Here is a 5,230-nt window from a genome sequence, read left to right on the forward strand (position 1 = left end):
AGAGACGGGTTTCACCGCATTTAGCCAGGATGGTCTCGTCTCCTGACCTCGTGATCCGCATGTACGTCGGCCTCCCAAAAGTGAGGGATAAACAGGACTGGCCACCGTGCCCGCAAAGACTCCTCTAATAAAATAAAATTAAATACATAATTCAAATAAAAAAAACAAACGGTTGTTAAAATGAACTGATGTTCATTGGAATTCTCCCCAGTGCTTTTGCTTTCCACAAAGATCTGCTATGGAAGATACTCAATAAATTGTGCATTAATGCTTGACACTTAGTAAACCGATGACTCATAACAGAAATTCACACATATCATAAACTGACCACAAAATTTTGCTTGATCTAATACTGTATTGAAATAGAATGTTTTTTTTTTTTTTTTGAGCAGAGTCATCTTCGCCAGGCTGGAGTGCAGTGGCGTGATTCGCTCATTGCACCTCGCCTCCTGGTTCAAGTGATTCTTCTGCCTCAGCTCCTGGAGTACTGGGACTGACAGGTCTCACACAGCAACCAGCGTAATTTTTGTTGGATTTATGAGAACAGGTTTCACCATGTTGGCCCAGGATGGTCTCAATCTCCTGACCGTCAGATGATCAACCTTGCCTGGCTCCCAAAGTGTGGATTACAGGCGTGAGCCACCGGGCCTGGCAGATTGTGTCTTAAATACTTAAATCTAGATCTTTTCTTTTGTATTCATAAACGTCGATGACTGGGTTTTCACCTCATGTGTGAGCTGCACTCCCTTCAACTGTTACATGCACATTATTTCCGATGTAAAAATAATGAATCCAATAACTAAGAATGGGAGATTTCACAATAAAATCCAAATTTCTGTTTCTTTAAAAACAGGCCAGCCCACAGCTGGTCTCGTGTGGAATTCGAGAACTTTGGAGGCCCAGGCAAAGCTCACTTGATCCTAGAAGTTCAAGATCTAGCATGGTCAACACAGGGAGACTGTCAATTTAAAAATTTCTGGGCATGGCACTTTGGGGGACAGGTGGATCACCTTGAGATCAGGCGTTCAGAGCCGCTTGGCAATATGGTGAAATCTCATCTTTGTATTAAAGAAAAAAAAAAAAAAGATAGGCCAGGCATAGGTAACCAGTGGCCTGTAATTCCCACTACTCGGCTAGGCTGCGCCAAGCGAACCCGGGAAGTGGAAGTTGCAGTGAGCCAAGATCTTGCCATTGCATCTGAGCTGGTGACCGATAACGACGGTTCAAAAAAAAAAAAAAAAAAAAAAAAAAATTAGCTATAGCCCCAGCTATCTGGAGGCTGAGACGGGAGGATCACTTGAACCCAGGAGTTCGTTCAAGGCTGCAGTGAGCTATCACTGCGCCATTGCACTCTAGCCAGGATGACAGAGCAAGACCCTATATTTTATTTATAAATAAATAAAAGTATTTATTTATCAAAAAAATAAATACTCTGGGAGGCCAAAGTGGGCAGATCACCTGAGGTCAGGAGCTCGAGACCAGCCTGGCCAACATGGCAAAACCCCATCTCTATTAATAAAATACAAAAATTAACTGGGTGTGGTGGTGTGCACCTGTAATCCCAGCTACCCAGGAGGCTGAGGGAGGAGAATCACTTGATCCCGGGAGGCGGAGGTTGCAGCGAGCTGAGATCACGCCACTGCGCTCCAGCCTGGGCAACAAGAGCAAAACCCCATCTCAAACAGATAGACAGACAGATATAAATAAATAAGTAAATAAATAGTTACTTTATGTTATTTCACCTTAATAATTTTAAGTAAAATAAAATTAGATAACTGACAGCCGGGTGTGGTGGTGGACGCCTATAATCCCAGCTACTCGGGAGGCTGAGGCAGGAGAATACTTGAATATGAGAGGCAGAGGTTGCAGTGAGCCAAGATCGCGCCATTGCACTCCAGCCTGGGTAACAGAGCAAGACTCCATCTCAAAAAAAAAAAAATTAGATAACTGATCAGAAGGTACTGAAACAATTTTGTCTGCCATCCTTTGGAAACGATCCTCTTCATTAGAAAGATGAGGATCCTGAGGCCCTACAAGGGGAAGTGTCAGGTCAGTGGAAGAGACTGAAAGGGAAGTTTGGTTTCCACGCCGGCAGCACAGTCACTGCCTTCTCTCCCCTTTATTTAGGCTGTGAATTCAGGTGTGATACAGATCACAACCCGTTCATCATAGGTTACACCCCACATCTTCTGGCTCGGACCCTGGCACTTGAACTGTCATCCTCCAAGTAGCTGGGACAATAGACCAGCTCAACAAATGCCCCCTGCTCATTAAAAAAAAAAAAAATTTTTAAAGCTGGGGTCTTGCTATGTTGCCCAGGGTGGTATCAACTTTCTGATCTCAAGCAACTCTCACCTTGGCCTCCCAATGTGCTGGGATTATAGGTATGAGCCACTGTACCCAGCCTTGATGTATTACTTTTTTAATTTAAAAAAAATTTTTATAAAGACGGGAGTCACTATATTGTCCATGCTGGTCTCAAACTCCTGGGCTCAGGCAACCCTCCCCACTTGGCCTCCCAAAGTGCTGGGATTACTGGTGTGAGCCGTGCCTGGCTTGCTTTTGTTTTTGTTTTTGAGATGGAGTCTCACTGTTGCTCAGGCTGGAGTACAGTGGCGCAATCTCGGCTCACTGCTACCTCGGCTCACTGCTACCTCCGCCTCCTGAGTTCAAGGGATTCTCCTGCCTCAGCCTCCTAAGTGGCTGGGATTACAGGTGTGTGCCACCACAACTGGCTTATTTTTGTATTTTTAGTAGAGATGGGGTTTCACCATGTTGGCCAGGATGGTGTTGATCTCTTGACCTCGTGATCCACCTGCCTAGGTCTGGCATTGTAATTAAAAAAAATTTTTTTTAAGTACTTTTTTTTTTTTTTTTTTGAGACGGAGTCTCCCTCTGTCACCCAGGCTGGAGTGCAATGGCAGGATCGTGGCTCACTGCAACCTACGCCTCTTGGATTCAAGCGATTCTCCTGTCTCAGCCTCCCAAGTAGCTTGGACTATAGGCATGCGCCACTACGCCTGGCTATTTGTATTTTTAGTAGAGACAGGGTTTCAACATGTTTGCCAGGCTGGTCTCAAATTCCTGACCTCGTGGTCCACCTGCCTCAGCCTCCCAAAGTACTGGGATTACAGGCATGAGCCACCATACCCGGCCTAAAGTACTTTTCATTAGAGATAATACTTTATTCAAACTGCTTCTCTTCTCATGTTTTTTCGTCTTGAGACAGAGTCTCAGTCTGTCACCCAGGTTGGAACGCAGTGGTGCAATCACATCTCACTGAAGCCTCGACCTTCTAGGCTCAGGTGATCCTCCCACCTCAGTCTCCTGAGTTGCTGGGACTATAGCTGTGTGCTACCATGCCTGGTGGATGAATGACTCTTTATGTAGGAACACTTGTTAATTGTAAATTTCCTCCAAAACCACCCAGTTGTTGCAGAAATGACAGGCTGTGAGCACTGTAGCGACCCATACATTCCTTCCAGAGCACTATGCTTTTGCTCCAACACATCAGCGCTGGGTCTTGGGGCTGCGGTGTGGAGATCTTTCATGGCGTCCCCAACACCATGCTTTTGTGTGTAAGTTCCTTAATAAATCACCCCAAACTGACAAACTGGATTTGTCTGCCTCGTTTTTTTTTTTGGCTCCTTTGGCATGAGGGTCACTTGGCATATATGGCCCTTGCATGGAATGCACAGCAACTCCAACAAAGAGATATGATTCTTTCACAGATGAAGCCACTGAGGCTTGGAGAAGCGAGATTGTCCCAAGGGTGGCAGCTTCTAAGGGAAGGGCTGGAATTTGAACCAGGCGTCTTGACTTGAGCCTTGTTCTTTTGGCCCCTATGACCTCCCACCTCCCCAGGGGATTAGCGAAAATTTAGGAAAGCAGCTCATGTTATGTAAAGGGAGGGGAGGCCGGGCATGGTGGCTCACGCCTGTAATCCCAGTACTTTGGGACACCGAGGCGGGAGGATCACTTAAAGCCAGGAGTTCAAGACCTGCCTGGCCAACATGGTGAAAACCTGTCTCTACTAAAAATACAAAAATTAGACAGGCATGGTGGTGGGTGTTCCAGCTACTAGGGAGGTTGAGGTTGCAGTGAGCTGAGATTGCACCACTGAACTCCAACTTGGGTGACAGAGCAAGACTCTGCCTATAAAATAAAGACATTAAAAAGAAATAAGTAAAATTTCAGAAAGCAGCTCATGTTATGTAAAGGGACAGGAAACAGCAATGGATGACATATATATAGGATGATTCCATCTAGCAATAAATATACACACACCAGAAAGAGAGGCATTAAAAAGTTAATGGTAGTTAACAGCCTGGGCAACAGAGCGAGACTGTCTCAAAAAAAAAAAAAGTTGTTGTTAAGAAGAAAAGGAGTGACAATCCACATGTGGCCCACAAAGCTTAAAATATACACTATCTAGCCCTGGGCAGAAAAGGGTTTGACAATGCTGTTCAAAAGTCACCACTGGTAGATTGGAAACTGAAAAACGTATATACCCTGGCACTGGACAACACAATGGCTGTGCCTCCTGCCAAAGAATGCTGAACTGGCCAAGTGAGGTACTTGGCAGCCCAGCCCTGAAATGCGTAAGCTCTCCGGCCTTTCCATCACTGCTCCCCTCTGGTTCTTCACCTCTGGCCACTCCATCCTCTGGCTTCCCTTCCACCAAGTACTCACACGTTGAGTCCAGTCCCTAGCCTTCTCCTCCAGGCTGCCCCCTCTGGAAATGTAAGCAGCACCAGGTATAAGAGTCAGGCACAGGCTGCCTTAATGTGCACCTGGACCCCTTACTTCCCCGTTGTGTGGAAGGTAAATCACTTATCTCTTTGAGCCTGTTTTCTCATCTACAAAATGGGAATGACAATAGGGTTATTCTGAGATTAAGTGAGATAAGGTACCTAAAGCATGCAGCACGGAAATGGTCAACATGCTGGCTCTGACCTCAGCCATGAGCAGACTTTGGACTATTTATAAGCCATTCGCTTCAAAACCTTTCTCTGTATTCTTTCTCTTGTGTGACAGACTAATACTTGTGCCCCTTCCCTTCGTTTAGAAACAAAACGCCCCAAGTTTTTTTTTTTTTTTTTTGAGACGGAGTCTCGCTCTGTCACCCAGGCTGGAGTGCAGTGGCGCGATCTCGGCTCACTGCAAGCTCCGCCTCCCGGGTTTACGCCATTCTCCTGCCTCAGCCTCCCGAGTAGCTGGGACTACAGGC

The sequence above is a fragment of the Rhinopithecus bieti genome, unplaced genomic scaffold (genome assembly GCF_001698545.2).
Source record: "Rhinopithecus bieti isolate Rb0 unplaced genomic scaffold, ASM169854v2 scaffold_76167, whole genome shotgun sequence".
Taxonomy (NCBI): Eukaryota; Metazoa; Chordata; class Mammalia; order Primates; family Cercopithecidae; genus Rhinopithecus; species Rhinopithecus bieti.